We start from the raw sequence: 25324 nt of genomic DNA on the forward strand, positions 1-25324 counted from the left end.
TACAATATTCAATCTATTAACTCTTTGTTTGCCAATATTCTTTATCAAATAAAATAACTTTTGTGTCAGATACACAAAGCTATCCAGATTTATATATTCGTATATACATCAAATTCTAAATTAAAATAAATAAAAATATTTTAAAACCAATTGAAATATCACTTTTAAAATTGATATACAGTTTTACTGCATCTATGAGACAAAATTTAATACTTTGAGAAATCTTCTTTTCCATATAGATAATTTTATGAAACGAAAACTTTCAGCTTAATATTACGAAGCCTAATGTAGTCTAAAGTAACTTAAAGATGTATGAAAAATTACAGGCTCGAAACGAATCGGTAAAGTTCGGGTGAAATCGACCAAGATCGTAAATTGAACGATAATCTAACTTCGGGTCAGCTCGGCAATAATCGGGCACGATCGGTTCGCTCGTGAAATATAATAAGCAAGGAACTACATGCATTTATATATATTATTTCGAGATCAAATTTAATAAATCAATTTAATAAAAATTTACATATTATTACACATCTACGTATAAAAACATTTTTGAAACCTTAAATCGACTATCAATACTATTATATACGGTACTTGTAATTTACAAGAATAGCCACAAAATTGCAATAGAAATTCTATCGATATCGAGATAAGATGAGCAATTTCGCGCAGACGTCTGAATACCAGCACGTTTCAACCGCTTATTCGTTCTCTGACCAGGACAGCACTTATCCTTTGGAAAGGGTCATCCTGTAGATTCAACGGTATTTTCCAAGGACCGTAGACCGATCTGCTTAGTTCACTCTTAACGCGTGAGCGCGCGTCAAACAACCGAACGAACAGGCATTCCGCTGTAATTTCCGCCATGGGAAATGCAACTGAATTTCGTCGAGTGCGCGTCGAGCGTACGGAATGACGAATGTGCAGAACAGACACTAAGGATTGGTGGCTAAGGGGATTACACTTAGGCTTTCAAAGGAAACGACGTAATCGAAAACTGTCAGAAGACGAAGAAACGAAATAAAAACGAAAAATAATAACAGGAAGGAAAAAAGATAGATTATATAAATAATACGCGTAATAAGATTTTACAGTGATTGAGAATTATAGTAAAAGTAATAATTGAATAATAATTCTTCAATTTAGCTTGTAATATAGAATAAAAAAGAAAAAGATTAAAATTTCTACTTTCTCACTTTTATATTACTGTTGTATAAATGCGATAAATATTAAATAACATATACAAAAGAGAAAATAAGAAACGAAAGGGAAATTTTCGATAAGGCGAAGTTGAATACGCAAAATGCGAGAAAGAAATCGATTTTTGCGGCGGCGAAATAAGCGAACAAGGAAGCAGACAAACGAGGTCGAGGCTCGAAAAGCGGAGGAAAACACGGGCAGCTGAAAAGAGGACAAGAGTCACGGGTAAGAAAAGGGTCAACACGTATTTGTCCACGCTTTGCCTGAAGATAACAAGACTGAGGGATAATAGAAGCCGCGAAAGGACGTTTCGTTGGAAATGCCTCTTTAAAAGGCACGGTTTAAAATGGATTACAGGAGATCGGCCAAGTAGTTCCTTCTCGAAATTTACAAAGAAATATTTAATCGTGGATTAATTTCTCTTTCGCATTTTCATCAACGATAAATCTTCTTTTCACGGATCTTTTACAATTTAACCTTTGTTCAAACGTTTGTAATATTATTATGTATATTTGTCTCATGTCCAGAATTATAAATTGCTACGATGAATTTAAATATTTCATTAATTTTTAAATATTCTTTTGATAAATAAATCCTTTAAAAAAAAAAATTCTTTCTCCATTTTAGAGCTAAAAAGTACGAAAAAAATTTTAATTCAATTCTTCCAAGAATTAAATCTTATGATATAATTAAAAATCGATTAAAACATTGGATAGAAAATTGAATGTATCGATCGTTGTTAAATAATTTAAAAACTTCTTTAATTAAAAAAAATCGAACTAAATTGAATTAGAAATTTAAAAATAAATAAAGAGAATACTAGAGAAACTGTATTTCAAAAAAACAGAACAGAGACTTTATATTTTAAAATATTCCACTCTTCGAATATTCTTAAAAAATATTTATTTCTCCGTTATGAGTAGCAATTTTTAATATCCATTAAAACCATTTTCTTGTAATTGTACTTTTAGATACGAAAAAGGCCTCAATAACGATCATCAGCTTCTTCATTAGAAAAATATATCGAAGAATTTTTTGACAACGTTAAATTTCAAAACATGTTTTTTATTAGTTTTGAATACAATACAATAATAAAATTTACAACGATATTAAAAGAAAGAATTTAATCAAATATTGAAAAAGAATTTTTGAAATTTTTTTTATAAACGATTATTCTTTGAGATCATCCGAGATAATAATAATTCAAGGGTTAAAAGATTGATTTAAACAGGCGTGAAAGAGAGAATGGCATTAATTAAAATTAATTCACACATAACAGGACTAAGAGTAGGTGCTTTGTTGCCGTGAAATGAGCCAGCCTGGTGCAGGCATCTCCGGCCCTGACATTTCTAAGGGTTCTACAGGAGTCTCTTTTCCTTCCTCTCTCCCTCCTTTTTTTTTTTTCGCGTCGCTGGATGCAACGACGGTGTTGCATTTCGTGATCAACGAGGAGCACTTTCGGTGCTCGAAGGGAGACACCGAGGAGTACCCTTTCAGTCAGGCCCTGAGTAGACGGTGTTGAAATCGTGCTGGACGAGGGAACACCCTCGCCAATGAAAGTCGACACCTCGTCGAGGAGACAGACTTACTGGGGCTTTTGTAACGATCGCGCCTGGAAACCCGTCAGATTCAGTCTGGTGTATCGTTAATTGAGAAAAGTTGCGATTTATAAGATATTTGCATTTTTCTTCTCCTTTTCGAAGACATTTATCGGTCAAATTTTTAAAATTCGTGTCTTATAGGCATCTGAGAATTATAATAATGTGTGAATATCAAGGTACAATTCATATTTCTTAATTATATATAAAATTAATAAATACGAATATACGTGACCAATCAGATTCGAGATAAATGAGACAGACGAAAATATCCGAAGTTGGAGCTGATCGCTCTTCGGCCATCTTCGGCCATCTTCGACTTACGTCGGTAAATTAGAGAATCTCGAGCGGAGCCGAACGTTCTTCGGTCATCTTCGGTTAACATCGGTAAATTAGAAAAATACGAATCCTACAGTCGATTATATTTCGAATTCATTTTCGAACATTTTTCGTACAATAGACAAAGGAATCAGCATCTGAGACGAGAAAGAAAAAAAAAAAAATTCGTTAGCCATACGAAATCGGCTTGCATTGGCATAGAAGAGTTTAATGATCGCCATGCCAGCAGCCGTAATTAACGTAATACTCGTTAAAGGTAGTCCCGCCAGTCTTAAGAGTGATTGCCCGCACACACGAACGCCTTTTCAAGAGCTTAAAAAATATCTAGACGCGACTAACGATCAAAAGAGAGACCAAGAATTATAAGACGAGGAGCGAGTCCGTCTTTTTCTCGATGATTCAAGAACAAACATAGTTCTGAGACATGCTAGGATTTTTGTCTCGGTTTTTCCAGACATATTAACATAAATAATTGTTGTGAGGTTGCCTTTGAAGAATTTTCGGTGATATAACCACTTTTGATATATTAAAATAATTTCAGTAAAAATATTAAATATTACAAAATATATTGATCATAATATAAATATTCTCAAAAATAAATTATCAAAATACCACCATGAAACTTTATTTTTAAGATTCTAATTTTATCTTAATTTTAATCTAAGCATTTATCCCTCTAAATCTCAATTCTCAATTCCCTTTTCACTTCACCGATTCTAAAGTTACAAAATCTCATTCTCACAATTACTAAATATCTCTAGATCTATCCATTAATTAATTCCAAAGTTACCAGATTTAATTTCCAAAATCTCAATTCCATCTCGGTCCATCCCAAGCGCGCTATAATCAGAATAATAACGCGATTAGATTGGCAAACACAATGAAGCCTGCAAAGAACAATTCTATTAAATTGATCAATCGATCAGAATCTATTTAAATTTACCTAACAAGTGGTTTCAACGACTCATAAGCGCGGAAGTGAATCGAATCAGATATTAGAAAGCGAGCGAGCGAGCGAGCGAGAGAGAGAGAGAGAGAGCGAGTGAGCGAGCGAGAAAGAGAAAGAGAGCGAGCGAGAGAGAGAGAGCGAGAGCGAGCGAGCGAGCGAGAGAGAGAGTGAGAGCGAGCGAGAGAGAAAGCGAGAGCGAGCGAGCGAGCGAGAGAGGGGGAGGCCGCGAGTTTAATGGATGCACACAACTGAAAGGTTGGCGTGAAATGGCACACTAGAAGCGTCTAAATTGATGGTCACACGAATGTCGGCGAAGAGACGACGTTGCGTTAAAGCAGATTTACCTGGCTGGAAAGGGGCAGCCCTGAAACAGGCTGGCCACAACCGTAGCCCGCCGAAGGCACGCAATAACGAACGACTAAATTAAATTGAAAGCCCTCACCGGCAGACGACCCTTCACAGCTCCGCGGCTAACATAGGCTTTCAACTAATTAGGTCGTCTACCCGCAAGAAGATACTTCTTGTCATCTGACACATGTACACTTCATTTTCACCAACTTGAAGAACTTTGAGAAACTTTGTCTTAACGGTTTCAATTATTTTCACGAATCTTTCCATATTTCTTAAATGTGAAATAATTTTTGTTCTGCGTTATATATAATATGGCTGCGTTCAATCAATTGACTATGAAGTATTTTTGCACTTGAGTTTGTAAGCAATTGATATATAAAAGAGCAAGCAGATTTTCTTCAGAGAGTCTCTTCTTGCATATCTCAAATTATTAAATTGTAAGTTTGAAGTTAAACTTTTTTAATATTGTTGAATTATTAATTGTTATAATAAAAAGTGAGAAATGTGATAATAAAATAAGTGAAATTTGAATAACATGATGATATATAGAAATAACAATTTGTAAAAGTTGTTGTATTCATTTTCATGCTTTTGTTTGTTTTAACTTTTAAATTACTGTTATTTGATTGTAGAAAAAAATTATACGACTTTTATAAATAAAAAGTTTGGTACAAACGTTGTTATGAAATACAAGATATAGATGTTAAAATCTGTTCTTAAAGGGTTGTGCATTATGAAAGAATTTTCGAGTATCTTGAGATCTTAAAGTGCTAAAAGTGAGTCAGGTAAACTGTTATGTTAGTCACAAAGGGAAAGATTACAAGGAGCGTACTGCATTTTGCATTTTGCAATATGAAATTTAAAACACAGAGTATTATGTTTTTAATTATGTTTTTAAAGTCATAAAGTATTTTAATATTTTAAATTTGTATTATATCCTCATTTTAATATGCGCAAATTAATTACTAATTCTGTTATATCCTTTCCATTATCCTTAAACAATTCCTTTTAAAATTTTACCTTAAAAAAGTAACTTGTAAATGTGAATAAATGAAATTTAAAATTTAAAATTTTATTTTTTCATTATAACACCTAACTTCTGAAAAAAAAAGTAAAAAGTTGGAAAAGTTTTCTCCAAGGTCTAAACTGAAATTTATTATACCTTAAGTGAGAGAAAATAAAATGAATATGAAAACATGAAACATTTTACATTTGTTAAATAATAAAATAGTAGTTTTCAAATTGTTGAACAATTATATATATATAATATAATATATTGACAACAATTTGAATTAAATATAAAGATATACTTACAAATTTTTAAAACTTTAAAAATAAACATACATCCTAACCTCTCTATTTTAATCTTTTTATATCTTAATTTTTTTTTAACAACTTTATAAATTTCTCTATTAAAATAGATGTAACATTGCTCACAATTTGCTTAGATTAAATTTTTATTTACCGAAATATTGAAAAATCTATTTTTTTTAAATAAAAAAAGAAATTTCTTAACCACTTTCGCAGTTACACTTAATTACACTTACTTTAACGAAACGATGAACATTCAAGATGCGCGGACGAGATGCGCAGAAAGCACGTAGTTAAATAGCGCATAATAATCTTAATAAAACAATTAACAAGCTTTGGGGCTCGACAAGCGTGAAAATTAAGCTTAACGGAATTACCGTGGCCGCGAGTTCGAATTAGCTGAAAAAACCAGAGCAAGTTTGCACGAGAATCCAGGAGAAAAGCAGGGTTTTAAACTCGCGGCTAAAAGAGACAATTATACCCCCTCTCTCGTCAAAATTCGCGCCGTTTTAACATCGTTACTAGGATCGAAAAGTATAATTACATATACAGCGTGTCTCTAAAATCATAGTATAAGATTAGATAGTATTTCTACATGCAAAAATAGAATAATATTTTTTCGTTTTTAAGTAAATCAAGCTAAAAAAATTTCAAATATATATGAATATTGGTTACTTTTCAATAAATACGAAGAAGATAATGCTACATATGAAAATAAATGAAAAAAAAATGAAAAATAAATTTTTTTCATTTAAAAATTGTACTATAAAAATTCATTGATTATAGAACTCTTTAAACGTGAAATTCAATTCAATAATAATAGAATTTTTTAAAAATAATAAAATTCTATATTTTTTATTTATTTTCACGTGTAAAATAATTTCTATTTGAAATTTCACTTATGTTTAAAAAATTGTCAAATGAATATTGAAATTACTTGAGAACGAAATCTTAAACGAAAATTATTACTCTTTTCTTTCGACATATTTTTAGCACGATTTCGAAGACACCCTGTATATCGAATTTCGCGCGGTGCGAATAATACGTGATATTAAATTTCACGCATTGTTTAATATAAAGCTCGTTTGGTGTTTTGCCAGTGCTATTTTATCATTATATCGCTGTGATATTTAATCGATATGGAAACATTCGTAATTACAGTTTTCGCAACGAAGTAAAATTAATATTGGAATGAGTAAATGGAAAAATGTTTAACTAAATTTGCAATGAATTTGCAATGGTTAATTTTGCTTGATCGTAAATATTCTTACGATAAATTTAAAAGGAAAAAAAATTATAAAAAAATAATTAAATATTGTATAATAAAAATATTATAATTACGTTTTTATATATAATTAAATATTCTATATATTAATTATTATACATACATATATATATAATTAAATATAATTTATTTCCATAACGGAGACACACAGACAATGGAGAAAATATGAGATAGAACCGAGTGAAACGTTAAAATTATAAAATCATCAAATGAACGATGAATAACAAAAAAAAAAAAAAAAAAAAAAAAAAAATGGAAATGAAATCTTATTTCATTCGATAAACGATATCCGATATCGAGTGGGGCAAGATGATAGAGGGGATAAAAACTCTTCTGTTTGTTAATCTCTTCTTTCCACATCGATGCAGTGCTCGTAATTATTCCCCGTTCACCCCTCCGATTTCAGCTAGTGAAAAAGAGGTTCTAAAAGACGCGACGGCATTTTATCTGGCCGTAATACGTCCTTTGTGGAAAGAAATGGCAGAAAGAGACGAGCTGCTTTCAGGAGTTTTACACCGACTATAAAAAGTATTCACGGTTGAACAACGTTCAATTTTTATCTATAATTTCTCTTCTATTTCATATTTGTTGATGTACAAGGTGTTAATATTTTTGAAGAGTCGATTCTGAAGATTAAAGCAAACACAAAAATTGGCATAGAAAAATTTCGACTGAAACACATGTTTATTAAGTTACACGTGAAGTTTGCGTCGGATGAAGCAAGACGCGTCTCGCTCTATCTTCATCTCGCTCGGCTTAACTTCGGCTAACTTCAAATTGCTTGCAACTTGACAGGTCTCGAATAACCTATATTTTTACGTACGAACTTTTGTGTTTGTTTTAATTTCGATTTAAAGATATTCTACGAATGTAAATAATATGTGTGCGAATGTAAATAATGTGTGTGTGAAAATGAATGTTTCGTGTATCATATAATTATAATTCGAAAACAAAAAAGATCCTGAAAATATTATATGCAATTCTCGTTTCTTTGAAACTTCGTCAAGACTTAATTATTACGAATACTTGGGACAGCAGAGAATAGACGGAATGTAACAGGAATGGAGAAGTTAACTCTCGTATCCAATCAGGAAGAACAATTCGTGTCGCATTTACATAAATACATAATTCTCGAGCAGTTCCCTTCGAGGTTTCGAATTACTCCCATGAAGCGGTCAGAAACTCGCACGGAAACGTCCAATGTGTTAATATTTAACTATCAGTTTTAGCAGAATAGCCCAATTACAAAGTTTACCGCAATTTCTTATTTATTTCTAACTAGCGACACTTGCTATTTTTTATAATCATTTATCCTTATCCGTAATTATGAATTTTTCCATCTTATCGATCAAAGTTAAATATTTACGTTTTTTTTTCTAATTTATTTGAAATTTTAATTTTTATTCGAAAAAAATATCGCGAAAAAATTCGTTTCAGATATTCGTTTAAACTTCGATCTAATATCAAAAAGAGCAATATTGACGGGACGGAAAATAAACAATTCATATTTGGAATGTGAAATTCCATATATCACATTCAATGATAAATATTTGCATGTATGTATATTTATATACGTAGACATGAATATTTAAAATATTTTAAATATATCGAATTAACAATATATTTGTTTCACGAGCGGATTGTAATTTTTCCCGAATTATCGAAAATTACAATTTCCATTACGAGCCATTGAATAAATTTTTCTGAAAAAAAAAAAATCGAATAGAAATGGAAGTAATGAGTGTCACGTGGAAATTTCGCTGGACGATACATTACGGCTGACATTTCATCAATTACACGGATTCGATCGATCTTAGTTCAGTTTTTCATCGATGAATTAGTATCATAGCGCTATTAATCTTGTCTCAAGACAGAAAAACGAATGAAACATCGAAAACAAGTTCTGATCCAAGGTATATAGAGCATAATGTATATAAACAGTAATGGAATTATATAAAATAGAAATTTCTAATAATATAAATATTATTTCTAAATATGGTGAAATTTTATATTTTCTTTCTGTTACGCTATATATTATATTCTTTATATAAAATAGTATTTTATTTTTCAGTTTTTATTTATAACTAGAATAACACTAGCACTGCCAACCTAGAATGTTACTAAATTATCACTATTGGGGGAATTCTTTTTGCCATAGGTTTTTCAAAACGACAATATATATTTAATTTTTTCCATTTCATTTTAATAATAAATAGTATTTTATTATTTTTCAGTTTTTTATTTATAACTAGAATAACACTAGCACTGCCAACCTAAAATGTTACTAAATTATTACTATTGGGGGAATTCTTTTTGCCATAGGTTTTTCAAGACGACAATATATTTAATTTAATTTTTAATTATTAAATCAGGTTAATAGAAATCAATCGATTAAATTTTATTTCTATACATCTCTTGAAACACATATATCGAATCGAAACTGTGATTTAAATCGAAACTGAAATTAATCAATTAGCTCGATAACAAACGAATGGATATGAATTGAAAATTATCTTTTTAAAAAAACGATTAAAATGTAACGTAAAGAGTAATTAACAGTTAACTCGCATATTTTTCAGAATTAATGGAAATTTTTACATTGCACGTGACATAAAATTGATAATAATTGGAACAAAAATCTAATAACGCCCAATCAATAGACCCTTCCGAATAAAACGTATACATGGAGTTTATTTCCTAGTCTGTATTCACCACAGTTGAATTAAATTGAGATTTCAATCGAAGCGGAAATCACGTCCAAGAAAGACTCCGCTTCGATTCTGGACAGTTTCCAGCGCCAAAAAATTTCGATATCGCCTCAAAAAAAAAAAAAAAAAAAGAGAGAAAGAAAGGAAGAAAAAAAAAATGGAACGTTACCTCGTGAAAGTTGCCTACTATTCTCGAATAAATTTGCAAGTAGATCCATATGCGAATACTCGATACATAAAATTTTAAAATAATATCCTCCTAACTTGAATAATATATACAGATAATATTTATTTAGAATAATGACTTATATCATTTTGCATAAATAAATTCTTTCATAGAATTTTCAATTAATCACTCACTGTTTCTATCTCATTTAAAATTATTCTAAAATTTTTGAATAATATACACGAGATCGTAAATCATCTTTTCTTAAATTTAATTTAAATGAACGTCAGTCTAAAACGAGCTGGTCCACAAAGTAAGTTAATTTTATATGAAAATCTGGAAAGATTAATCAATAGATTTTTAAGATTATCTAAAGAATTTAAAAAATCTAATCTACCAATTTGATAATAATATACCAATAATAAATCACTATTTGAATTTAAATTATCCTCAAAATCAGTAACGAACAAGGCAACTTTCTCATTGACCTTCATCAAGTATGAAATTCTATTCTTCTTAAAAAAAAACCTATTTACCAGATTCTAGGATCTGGAATTCCACGAATCGTTGGAAATAGAGAAGCAAGCTACTACGCGATACGTTGGAACGAATTTACAATTCGTAATCCAAACGGCACGCAACCAACTTTTTCCCAATAAACGAGGAGTTCGACTTCACTTCGGTCCTCCACTCTTTGTGGATTAGTTCGTATAAATTCAGTAGCCTGCTCGACAACCTCGAAGATTCACAAGCGTGCCTTCGATTCCCGACTCTTTACAGGATTATCGAGTAGGCGTTCGAACTTTGCCCTCTTCGCCTGATATCTGACGAGTTTTAATGGAATTCCTTCTGGAGATTGACTTTCGTGCTTTCTCGCGATCGAGAGACCGATCCCCCACCACACGTCGCGTACCTTTCCGATTATTCGATGAAGATTTAAATAAAACCGAGACGGAATTTGAAATTTTGAAATACGTGACGAATTGATGATATAGATTTTAGAAAACTTCATATATTTCGTATTAGCATGTTTTCATCCACGAGCTGTCGAACATTTAGGTTAAGTTTCGATATTCGTACGAACATTCGTCGGAAAACTGGCGCGAAATTTGAAATTATGAAACACACAAATCGAATTCCGATATAACTTTTAAAACGTTAGGTTTGAATATATATATTTTTATCTTTAAACCTCATCGAATAATTAGGTTAGGATCACACGAGCGTCAAAAATTAGAAGATATTCGTGTTTTGTAAATTTACATTTTAATCTATAAGTCACTGAACATTTAGGATCAAGGTCATACATCAAAAAAACATTTAAGAGCATATAAATATGTAAAGTAAGCTATTTTAAGAAAACATAATGCTCGTTTCTTTAATAATAATAATATAATGATTTAAACAATAAATGACTATTATAATTGAAATATAATTGAAATATAATATTGGAATTAATAAACCGTTGGAATTATAAGAAATAGTATTTGGATTTATTAGCCACCACTTGAAACCGTTCTTGGTCATATATTCGGAGAGGTAGAGTTCCTAGAATTGGCCGACGTTATCTGATTCTGGCCCACTCAACCGTGCCTGCAAGGGCAAGAGTGGGAAATAGTGCAAACGAGACAGAATATATACAGAGTGTAATAACCGAGCGCACAAAGTCAGAGCATTTTTAAGTAATTGAAATTAATATGAAAGTTAATATAATTTGATATCCTTTTCAATCATAAATGATTCTTTAATTTTATTGTACGTGTTTATTAAACTTATATATTTAAAGTTATGAACAGTAAACATTTTTTCAGTGACTTGTAGACTGAAGAATGTAAATCCTCTTTTCTATGGAGAAGAACAAAACAATCCATGGAAAAACGAGCAACATTTTAAAAAATCCTATGTATCGTTTAAAAAAAATCTCACGAATGTACGAATGAAAAGATGCATTAGGAATTCACAGTATTTAGGTCAGTCACAGCCAATCGATTGCATTCGAATGGCTCATTATGGCCACGTTTCGCAATCATATTGCCATATGTAGTAGCTTCATAAGAACGAAGGAAAATAACGTAGAATATCCATCATCCTGGAAATAACTATGCATCTTTTCCGCATCGTTTCCTTTTCAACCGTTGGTTCAAAATCGACGAAATAAAATCTAGTTATTGATTCATGCTTTCAAATCATTTTTTCTTTAACTTTTTTTTCCCCCCCTCTATTCTTTTATGCATGGAAAATTGGAAAAGTTATCTTTCGTAATGATTTTTTTTTTGTTTGTCAGTTAAAAATTGGCTTTAATGTTTATTTAGAAAATTTTAATAAGACTTGATCTTTTAATCTTATATATTTTTATATATATTATATATCTAGTTTTAAGATAATATTTAACCTATAAATATAAATAAGTTGCAATAATTAAATGAAATACATATCTTATTCAAGATATAATTTGAAAGATAAATTACAGGAAAAAAAAAAACAAGATATAATGATATCTACATTTAAACATAAAAAATGCTTAACTCATATATCAATCTTATATCAGTTAAATATTTATACTGATTATAATTATTTTGCAATTTCTACCAGTACTGCCCACATTTAATATTTATAATAATGAATAAAATAATAGAAAAATTAGAACTACCAGCTTATTAATAATTATTTAAATATTCTGATACAATGAAAATGAATAGACAATTATATTAATTTTTATCTCAATAAAATACAATATGAATTTGATCAAAAATATTTCCATATTTTCAATAACTAAAACAAAAACAAAAAAAAAAAATATAAAATCCATTATTTTGTCAAATTTGATAATCCTATCATTAAAATTCATTTATTAAAATTCCGAATAAAGAGAAAATGAAATTATTTTGTAAAAATATGATCAGTGAACAAACTCGAGTATATCTAAATCACAACATTAATAAACAATCATATGAAACAAATTACTTTAATCTCATTCTCTCTTCTCCCAAAGGAACAACTTAACATTTCCATTTACTTACCAACAACATTCTTAATACTCAAGCATTCGAGGGTACGTTTTTGTTTAACATCTGTGTTCAGCTTCTTCACTTACCTGAAAAAAATATTTAATTTTCAATTAAACGTGGAATAAAACTTGAAGAAAGAGAAAATGAGAAACGCTAAGCTTTTCCATTATCTAGATGGAAGATAAAAAAACAGTGAAACGGTTATATTTTCTTCTCCTATTCAGATTTCCGTTTTTGAGAAAATTTTTATTTTTTGCTGTAAGAAAATTCGAAACCCATCACGTGAAATAACGTCTCTCTGTGGGAAACATTTCGAACACTGGAAAAATAGGATTCCTCATAGGGGATGAGAGGGCCACTCGACACTTTTCATCTCGCGCCCTCGAAAGACACGACACACACCCACCAGTGGTACGAGTATACTTGGGAGTATCGATATGAGCAATATCGGTGTTGGACGATGTTTCGTACAATTAAGGATTAAAAGATAATAGAATTATCGAATTATAATTGATTAGTATTTATATTAATTATTATTCAGATGCTGCATAGAGATAAAGTTCGCCAACTCGTCGTGCTATGAAATTACTAGGTACTACTTCGTTGGCGAATGGTTACTTTCAACATACTTCCTTTGGGAATGCACCAAATGTTACTAGCGTCTTTGTCCACCTTTCGAGATAATTTTGGAACTTTTGGTCTTGTGGATTAACCTTTAGATATATATTAACCTTTATTCTCAATATGTCATTAATACGATAAAAATTCTATTCTTTCAATGTTTACCTCTGAGAACAGAAAAAAAAGAGTCGTTAAACGAATAGGAAAGATTTCATTATTCTTTTTTTATTAATCAAGAGTAACACGAATTGAAAATTTTAAAGGCCGTTCCACAAAATCATATTGTTTCGAAGCATGGACTATATATATATATAAATTATTGTAAATTTAAACTGGAACGATTTCGAAATATATGAAATTATTATTATTTTTAATCTTTATCTCTAAAAGATACCTGAAAGAATGTGTATAAGCAGGTTAAACACATCCGACGGATAATATTTCAAAATGTACGTAAATACACGAGAGAAGTATCGAGTTTTGTGGACAGTAAAGTTTACAAATTAAATTGGTGGCGACAGGTTCTCTCCTATGTCGTCGTAATGTCTTACTAAGATACTCGTGTTTACTTGCATTATTGCGCAAGATAACTGTTATCTAGATTAAATAATTTGTCGCTGTTTTACGATCACTGTTCCTCGCTAGCGATAACTGTATTTTCTAACGTGATGTATTAATTAATTAAAATTGCACAACACACTTGAAACTATATTTATTGAAGTATCATCTTTAAACTATAATAACTATTATTAGCCCGGAGAAAAACTATAATTTCAATAATTCTAGATGAAATTAAGATTGGCAATAATATTTCAATATTCTAATTGATTAATTGATCTCAACAGATCTCTTGGATTGATCCGATTATTAACGAAGCAATGCTAACTTTGAATCGAACGGTTAGAATTCCGAATAATAACGAAAATACACGATCTCGCACGATCATACCCGAATTTCTCCGATCTGTCGCATGGAACCACGTACCACGTCTGTTTAAATGATTTCGAGTAAATATGACGCTTTAATTAAAGTTTATCATATACATTATAGTTATTACGTAATCAATTGGTCTTTAAAATTGTAAATATAATAATATTTAAGAAATTTTACGACTTCCCGCAAATCTAAATATTCGCAATGATTCGTGTGAGGAATATTTCTGACTAAGCTTCATCGTAAAATTGAACAATATTTATTTCTGTAATTTTTCAAAAAACCGTACCCGAACAGTAATAATTTTGACGTATAGCGATAAGAAAATTCGATGGAAAGCATACCCATCAAACAAAGCTCATATCGCAAAAAAATTCCTTTCCCTATGGAATCGTGACGTATCTCTCGTATTACCTGAAAAAATAAAAAAAAAAAAGAAAAAAGAGGATTTTCACGATGATAAAAGTGGCGAAACATTTTTCTCCTCTTATTTTTTAAATTCTCACAGTGAACATATTGAATTCGTTGAAATAAAAACTTTCCAACTAAAAATGATCAAATATATTTTTTATCATCCAATATTGAAAATTATTATCGAATTTTATACTTATGTTATACAATCATTTTTTTTTAGATATTTTAATATCTAATCAAATATGTAATTTTTTGATACACTTTAAAATTACCTGTTTAAAAATTTATTAATTTACAAAATGAATATAATTATCGAGCTAAAGATACTTCAAATACCATTTTCGACACAAGAAACCGGAGGGAATGGAAATTAAGGTTCGCAAATGTAGCGAAGAAAAATTTAAAACTTCATATTTGATATACACGAGAGAATTGCAAGTCTAATTCCGGACTTTTACCCTCTTTTGCTTTACGATTTTTCTTCCGCGTTTCCGCCAGAGTTACCTATTCACAGCTTCAATTACCGTTACCACTACACCTGTACACGTAACTTGGGTGTAGCAATCTTCAATCTCATAAATTAAAGCTAATATTAAAATTAAGATTAAAAATTAACTTTTTTACTCGAACATAATCTATATTGTATCGTGAGTTAGACTCAATATTATTAAGGGAAGATAATATTTTTTAAAAAAAATTTTCTTCTTATTTTTCATTGAAGTTTTATGAAAAATTTGGAAACTAATAAAAAAAAAAACTTATATATATTTTTCTTAAAAATTAAAATTCCAGATGTCATGATTATAATCAATAAGAAACACTTGTGCTATTTTTTCTATGTAAAATACATATCTTATCTTTCATTTCTTGTGCTGATTTCATTAAAAAAAAGAAAAAAAGTTATATAATCTTTCCCTGACAATGACAATTCTCTTTTAATTAACTCTTAAAATTTATATTTATATTCTTTATAATTATTTTTGCATTATTTGTCTCGAAACAATAGAATAACAATTAAAAATTTTACTATCCAAAAAATCTCTCCTCAAAGTATATATTACATATATAGTCATGTAGAGTTATTATTTCACATCGAAATTTGCGATAAAATAGAAAAAAAAAAATTGCTGTCTAATTTTAATACAAATTATAAGCTTAATATTTTTTTTTTTTTTTACTTTCTGATAAAATACAAACTCTAATATTTATACAATTCTTTTTGTAACATTAGAGAAGAAACATTATATACTTAGTACTCGTCTAAGTATAAAATCACTAGATAGATAAAAAAAACTAGATAGATTTCTTTTATTCGCTGAAAAAAAAAACGGTCGTTTTTTGATGCAATTTTTATTTTCACTCGAACGATAAGCGCAACGCTGCAACAGGGATTGCTCTTGTAACATGGTGTCCCTTTCCTGCTCGTGAGAAAATTAAGACAGAGTCAGTTGAAAGAGTGGGGGAGGGGGAACAGAGGACGATGGAAAGTTTATACGTGGAAATATTGCGCGTATACGTGTCAAGTTAGAGAACATAAAAGCGAAAAGAATGAGTAATACTCTCGATGGAACATTTTTATTCAACCCTGGGGGGAAAAACCAGGAGGGGGAGGGGGGAGGAAAAAAGATCTTCAGGGGGATACTACGGATAAAACTACAGATAGTGGTTTTATGTGAAATCCAACTGAAACGAATTGTTCAGAGATACCGAATGATCGGACAGCTCACATCCGATCTATTTTTCACGGATCGAAATTCGACAATCGAGAAACTTTCTTGTCACGCGATTATTTGTTTCACACATTCGCGTTTTTTTTTAGAGATTTGGAATTAACTGCGGATCAAACGCTGAAAATCTTCAAAATTGTTTCGGAATTTGAAAAGTTTCGAGTTTTTAAAAAAACTTTGCAATTTTTGAAAGGAGACGAATTTTTATAAAAATTATTCTTGTTTTTCGAGTTTTAGAATTAATCAGAAATGGGATACTTGAAATCTTGAGATTATTTTGAGAATTTAGAAAATGTCGAAATTCAAAGTTTGATTGATGTTGAATTTTTAAAATTTAAAGATTTAGATAAAATTTGATGGAATTTTGTAATTCTCGAAACTTTTACGATTTCAAGCTCTCAAGAAAGAAAAAGTATATATAGTTCTTTGGTTGAAATTTGATGAAATTACTTTGCGAAAAATCGTAAAGTTTTAGAAAAACCTATAAAGTGATCTTCCAAGTTCCAGTGAACTCTTGTTGAAAGATTAGACCCGTGACAGTGGTGCTTTTGCAGCATTAAAGTTGAACAGGTTTGAAAACGAGGAGAAAGAAGATCGAACGAATCACATCATCTTTCGATTGCTTCTTCCACCTCTTTTAAAGACACGGAAAGAGAAACCAATCTTGTTCAAGTGGATCGACGATTGTATCAAAGGTTGAAGTTATCTGACATATTTCGTTTTTCGTAATCCATCAATCTTTTTCGTAATTATTCAATGTACATATTCGAAACTTTTCGATTAACCTTATTTCTGGAGCACATTACTATATAATTTTCCTCTAACACGTTCGAAATTTAAAATAATTAAAAATAATTTAGAAATATCGTTAACAAAATTATTAATCAAAGTTTTAATGATTTTGAAGTTTAATGAAAATGAAAAATAATCAAATTTTTATATGTTTTACAAAATATAAATATATAAAAAGAATAACAATAATTGTTTTAAAATAAATTTTTAATTCTAAAAAGCTTTGTAAAAGTTTTTAATTAAATAAAAAATATACAACTGTTATTATCAATCCTTTCGTTGAATATAAATTTCAGTTAATTATATATTAATTATTATTATTGCTTAATTTAAATCGTAATTGAATTATATTTAGTATTTTAAAATAATACATGTGATTTTTTCTAAAAAAGTTTTATTTTTGTTCGAAACATTTATATAGATTATCTATTTCGAATTGAACAATAATTACCAAGTTCCTATAAAAAACTATCGTAATAAGACAATAATTTGAATCGTTTGAATGGCGGCATACAAATTTCAAATTAGAGAATCATACGACATTTGACAGCACTTAAATGGAAAAGTAAATTCAAATATAAATGACTTGCCATGTGTTGTTGAATGATTTGATGTTGATCCATTGTGTTCCTCTTAGAAAGTAATTTCACAATCTTCACGGTGCAAGAAAACTCTTGTCAGCACCAAAGTAAAAGGAGGGAAATTGTAAAGCGAATGCAAGTACAATATTCACGAAACAAGACGCGGCGAAATACTGAGGCAAAGCCAGACCGTTTCTACACTGACTCTGTGTATTTGCGTCTCAGGTGGGGAGAAGCTCTACGCATGCGCGCCAATGTTCGCAGTCGAATGATTACAAGACTGAAAATTTTGAAAAAACATCCCTAGGGATTCTCATTATCCGTTCAATCTGCTTTTTATCATTTAATTTTCTTCAAATTAAACTTTTTCTGATTTAGTTCTCGATTAAGATAGATAATGAAACGTTAAAATAATTTTTCTATTCTCTCTTACATCATATTTAATAAAGAATATTTTCGTACTGATTGTTATTTTTATTCTAGTATAATTGTAATAATAAAAGAAAATATATTATTATAATTATGTTGTGTAGAAAGAAATTTTAGATTTTTATAAATTAATTTTCAGAATTAAAGAATTGATTTATATAAACTTATTATCTATTTAAAAAAAAATTATTTAACAAATAATTTTTTTATCTTTACAAACTTTAAATTATATTTTAAAGAATTATATTTTAAAAAACAGTATAAAAATGCAGTCGTGCTTTAAATCGTTTTCAATGCCGTTTTCAATGGAAATGTTTTTCCAAGTTATCTACAATTTTCCATACTTTGCACATGTAGAACATATAAATGTAAATTTTCTTAAATCTTATTTTCCTAGAGACTTTGCTTTAGAAACATAGAATATTCGAGAAACTGTACATAAAAATTCTCACAATATATATTTATATATATAATATAAAAGATATATATATATAAAAGAAATTAAAATTCAATCAATCTTTTTTATTAAAAATCAATAAAACTAATATTCAATTTTACTCAAAAATACTTCTCTTAAAATAAAATATATAATGTAAATAACCGAATTTGGATATCCATCCAAAGAGATATAACGTTATATAATCGACGGTCCGATAAATCGCAAATGTTCACGACCAATTACAAATTCTGCTCGCGAATCAAGGATTTCGGAAATTTAATTGACCCTTCCACTTCTCTCTCTCTCGTTCGTCACGTTTCCCCGTACGCGACAAATTAAATAGAGAAAATCACCGCAGGGGAGCATGAAGGAAAAAGGAAAAAATCGACGTCTATCCCATCCCTTTAGGTGTGCGTAAGGTCGGTCGCAACGAGTGCATTTAGCCCGTTTTTTTGGCACAAAGAACTACAACCCAGCAGAGTAAGGGGCGAATAAGAGACTCTATTGTTTCCTGTCCGATAGTATACTCCGGCCACTCGAGACACCCGGTATATTTGAGCGGGCGTCCTGCAAGGGGCGTCTCTCTGACTATCGCCAATAATTGTTCCTTATCAAAAGGGAACGAAACAGGCGTCGACCATATGCGAGCCACAACACGCAGCAATTAAAACCTACCACGATTTTGACCCGTATACGTACGTAGTACCTTGCACGATACGCTCGTCTGTTCCAGTTATTCTACAAATTACAAAGGGCATGATGTTTCGTGAATTTTCAACGCGTCATTTGATTCCAGATTGCACTTTGATGTTCTTTTGTTATCTATTTTTAAATAAAATATCCCATATGTATCGCGTTTAGAATTCATATATGTCTTGAGATGTGATGATGTAAGATACTTCAACTGAAAAATAATATAATATTTTTATTTTCAATTTTATGTATAAGTAGATTTATTTTTTTATAATATATTTGGAATTATTTTTATATATATATAGAGAGTATAGAGAAGAATGTATCAAGATATATGTAATAACAATAATGATTAAAGAAAATGAAACATAACCTAGTTACATTAGATCAAATTTAAAAAGGCACATTTGTTATGATTATCATAATGACGCAGAGAATGAGATAACATGGAAATGGACGGAAGGATCTTGTCTGTGTAATGAAAATTATTGCAACGAAAAAGGATAGGAAAGAGGAAGTGTATGTTCACAACGCATGCCTTGATCACATGTATTCCGTATCAACTCTGCAGCCAGAGATAAGAACCTACTGCCATGTTTAAAAGTGGTCTGATATTAAAGAATGGTTAGAATATATTATTATTAATGATAAATTTGACTTACTGTGACGAATAATTATTATTAATTTTTGGAATTAAATATTATTTATAAGAAATACACGTATTGTATATATAAATATATATGTAGAACTTCATAATTGTGAAACTTTTAACTTTGAAATCTGGACTTCATTTCATCAAGAATAACTTTAAGATCATGTCGCGATACATTTTGAATATATTTTATCACCAGTTATGCTATAAAAAAATAAATAAATATATTTATACGAGAAAAATGAAATATTAAACATATTGAAAATTCAAAAAGAAAAGAAAACATCTAGAAATGAAAATTCATCTTTTAACATTATTTAAATTATTCATATTATTCATATTCATGTATTTTTTTATTATGATATTCGAAGAAAATATTTAGATGATTCTTTTTAAATGAAAAATGTTTTATGTTATATATTAGAAAATGTTATTTTTTTTTTTTTTTATGATGATAATAAAACATACTTAACATACTAATGCGTGAATTCCTCGAGTGAGAAACTATGAAATCTCAAGAAGCTCGATATAATTTGGAGAAGTCTAAAGTTAATTTCATAACGTGAAAACCCAGGAGAATTTTCATTCATCCATTCAACAAGTTTAACAAGATCTCAGCTAAAGAATGTTTCTAATCTGAAAAGATCAACCAACAAATCCTGAAAGCAAGAGTTTTGAAGTGTGTGAACTGCAAACTAAGTATTTAATGAACGGCTTACCACTTTACTCTCTATTGTTTATCAACGGGAAGCGCTGAAACTTTTCATACTCAATTTCATATTCCTGGAATTACCAAATTGTGAGTTTTACATTTTTTACCCTTTTTCATTTTAAAAAAAAAAACTTTTTTTACATTATATACAAAAAAAAAGTATAAAAATATGTAGAAGATTTTGAAAAAATTATTCTCTAAATTTTGTTAATTTATACATTCTTCTAAAAACTGGGTTAATTTTTTAAGTAAATGTTTTCGTTTTCTCATAAAAATTTTCAGCCACATTCTATTTTCTTTCTTTATTAAAATCCAAGTTTGGATACCTAAAAAATTATTTTCAAATATTATTATAAATAATATTTATTAAAAAAAATAATTATTTTGTCTAATTATTTATATATATATATATATATATATATACATATATATTGTTTCAATAATTATTTTCTACAGCACGATTTCTCAGCATTATTGAAATGCATATTATTGTGATAGCAATTTATGTCAATACTTTTCTCCCATAAACAATAGCTTCTATTCAAAAAGATTGCGTATAAGCGTTATTTTATACCTTTCATCACAGAGAGTTGAGTGGATTGATGCTCGCCAATCAAGTTTGCAACTGAAAATTTACTACTACAATTCGGCTACAGCATTCTCTACGCTTCGCCGATCACCGCAGCCCATCAAAAGGACTCTTCTATCGTGAAATTTAGTGAATTTATCTGCACAGCACTTACCATTGTAACACGCGAAATTCGGATCTCTGTTAAAATTTATCCTTTCAAAAATTATTCGAAATACGAAAAAGGATCCGGAAACAAAAACATTATTAACTCATATTTTTACTAAAAACAAAAATGATAAATTACGATTCCTTACTTCAGCTAAAATCTTTATAAAAATGTTGTGTTTGTCAGTATTCACAATTCAATGCATTCGATTTACTATTTCAATAATTCTTTAATAATGTAATTTTAAATGTAAATCGATATAGAAAAGAAAAATGTAATATGAATAAAGAAAAATGATAAAAAAATGGAAAATTTAAAAATTTCTTTATGAAAATAAAAATTTTTTTGAATAAAAATTAATCGAAAAATTTTATTCTTATAAAAAAGTAACAAATGAATAATCTAACCTCAATTATTTTCGTAATTAATAGATTGATTTTTATCGATTTGAATCCACTTTTACATTTCTTATGAGTTTTGGAATATTTTCGGAACACAATTCTAAAATCCATTATTTTTGTATGCATCTAATAGCATTTGGCAGGAAGAGCCTTCATAACGGATTTTTCGCAAACAGGAAAATGTGACGTAGAAAACGTTACACTAGGGATGCATCCTTTTCTTACAAGTTCTCTTCATGGCATTCTTTGATCAAGCACTTTTTTGCAAGATCTTATCCAGCACTTTTTTCGCGATCCTTTCTATAACATAGCTATGACTTCACCTGAGAAGAAATTTCATTCTTGAAAATTTTTATAAAATATTTAGACGAAGAAATAATATTTCTAATATATTGAATTTTTTCATTTGACAAATCAAAAATTATATCAGAATTTTGAATTATATCAGAAATAAAAATTTTATAGAAAATTATTAATTATTTCTACATCAAAAGTATTAATTATATATAACAAGTGATTAAAAGAAAGAAGCAACGAAAATATATGCATGTTAGAATAAATTTATGTAATACCTAATAATATTTAAAAATATTTAATAGTATATATACCCACAATTTATATTTATATTATATTAAATTACATCTTTAAAAATTTTTGTTTAATAATAATATCTATTAAATAATTCAAACCTTCTTTCATGTAACACACAAGTATTTGATCATTATGTTATGAAGAAATTGAGGTTATGTTATATTCTTTTAGATATCTGTTCGTTGTTATATAAATAGCACTTTTGATACTAACTAACTAACTTTATAATAGTACTACTATAAATAGTACTACTACAAATCGCTTTTTCGTTTCCGTCGTAGAACACTCTGAACTCCGAAGTCAACATAGCGTCTCGCCAGGAAGGACGTAGCGGAACGAATAATTTTCATTTTAATTGCTTTTGGTGCACGTGGAAAGGTTTCGCGGATAACGAACGTTAGTTTTGTCCGATACGAAATAGAGAAGGAAGCTTTTTCAGTTCCTGACGAGTCACGCGGCAAAGTTAATAAATCATTCGGTAAAGAAACGACACCTCGAAAGGCCCACAGGGTATAAGGAACGACAGAGGGCAGGAGGAGCGAAATTTATCGCGTTGCAGCGTCCTCCTTGAAAAGTCAAGTGACGTAGATTTGCGTGTTTCTTCTTAAGACGTGAAAAACTTATGTATCTTAAATGTCCAATTATTTTCAAACTTCGTCTATGCAAATTTATTTCCTTTTCTGGAAAACTGAATTTAATGAAATTAAAGCAATTATGGAATTAAAGGTATGTACATAATATTAATGAGATTGTGAATTAAAATGGTTGTAGAGGTTATGAAATAAAATACTGCTTTTTTCTCGTAATATATTTGGAAAAATTAATGAGTTGCATATTGTATCATTGTGTATATGCGATATAGATTAATTTTAACTTAAATTAAATTAATGAAAAATGTAATATGAAAAGAGATATTTTTATTAGGAGAATTTAAATTACTTGTAGATGCTGTTATTAAATCTTTATGTAAATTCTGTTATTAAAACTATTACTATGTAAATTTTATATAATTATTATGTAAATTTTTATTAAAACTGTTCCATTTTTATATTGGAAAAATTCTTATATAAGTTATATTAATTTCTATATCTTATATAATTGAATTACAATTTCTAATTAGTTTTATTAAAGCAAGATTAATAATTTTGATCCAAATGAAATAGAAATATATGTAAAATATTGATTAATTGATTTATCAATTGATCTATTAATTAATTGATTTTGAAGTGTAACGAAATTCTTATTCTCGTTTGTATAAATTTGTGAGGTTAAATGAACATTAGATGGATAATAATAGAAAGCTCGTTACGAGATTAGAAATGAATAATTAAAATTGCGAAGAATATAGATAATAGCATGTATTTAAAGTAGCTTATTTTGGATCATATGGATATAATTATGTCAGACGTGATTCTTTTTTCGGTTCGCAAGACGAAAATAATATTGCTATTTCAATTCTTTAAATATTGCATGATTTGCTTTTATTATTTTCCAACTTATGTTCCAACTCATGTGTCTACTATTTTAACTTTTCTTCATATATTTATGGTTTAAATAATTTTAATTTCACAAAAATAACCAATCGAATTATTACTATATCATGTATTACAAATTAGTTTATTACACTGCTCATTCTACTGCGCATGCGTCAATGATAAAAATATGAAAGATAAAAATTATAATATTAGGAATTTAATTTAAAATTAATTCAAATGTAATCGATAATTATTAATCATATTATTTTCATAAGAATCTCAACAATTCAAAATATTAATTTTTAATGTAAACTTATAAAGAAATAAACTTGTAATGAAATAAAAAATATAAAAAAAGCATTCTTTTTATTTTGATTATTTATTTTTCGTAATAATATTCCTGGTAATTTTGTATAGCTATTATATATATGTTTTATATTTTACTTAATTATTTACTAATATTATTTTAAAATTATTTGAACGAATAAAATGTATTAAATTAGAATCAATTATATTTATTTTAAATTTAAATTCTATCGAAATTACATAAAAAGAATTTTATAAAATAAGTTAGTTATTTTTTTTATTCTCTAGAAAATCCTATTTCATTATTATTGAACCCGATAGATTTACACTCAACAGGTGTTCTTAAAATCACGCGAAAAGTAAGTAATAAGACAAAGAAACAAAAAGATTAAAAATCATCGTTTAATTTTCCAATAAAATATTTTTTTATTATTTCTGTAAATAATTATAAGAGAATAAATATGTAGAAATAAAGAAAATATTTTTTTAAAATATCTGTTCTCCAGAAAAATTAATATAATATAACGTAGAAAAATATAGCATAGTTCTTATTTTTCAAGTATAATATACATCCATATATAATTTTAAAGATTGTCATTACTTTAATACACTGATAGCCTTTTAAAGTGATAAAACTGCATAAGTTCCAAAAGCTTCCATGAAAGTTTGAACAAGAAGTAAATCCACAAAGATTGTACGTATAAATCCAAAGAAGTTTTGATGAGTACTGAATTCAAAAGGGTTGTGTAACTTTTATAAAATTGTATCATTTTTATAAAGCTCTATACTCCATTTATTAAGATTGCAAATATAATATATTTTTCATCTCAAAATTTCAAAATAAAGAGTATTATACAAATGAATAATTATTATTAAAGGCTAGTAAAAAAGGAAATAATTACCTTT

The 25324-nt window shown here is 28.6% G+C and overlaps 1 protein-coding gene and 1 long non-coding RNA gene across 7 annotated transcripts in view; both read right to left on the reverse strand.

The window, feature by feature from the left end:
- Positions 1–25324, reverse strand: part of LOC409383 (matrix metalloproteinase-2) — a 130607-nt gene that overhangs the window by 54948 nt on the left and 50335 nt on the right. The gene's annotated exons all lie outside the window — the stretch shown is intronic.
- Positions 20242–21045, reverse strand: LOC107964624. The gene is made up of 3 exons (XR_001703477.2): positions 20916–21045; positions 20665–20832; positions 20242–20400 (listed from the first exon to the last, which is right to left on the reverse strand). It is a non-coding gene; the product is annotated as an uncharacterized LOC107964624 (long non-coding RNA).

This window comes from Apis mellifera, linkage group LG1, assembly GCF_003254395.2.
Source record: "Apis mellifera strain DH4 linkage group LG1, Amel_HAv3.1, whole genome shotgun sequence".
Lineage (NCBI taxonomy): Eukaryota > Metazoa > Arthropoda > Insecta > Hymenoptera > Apidae > Apis > Apis mellifera.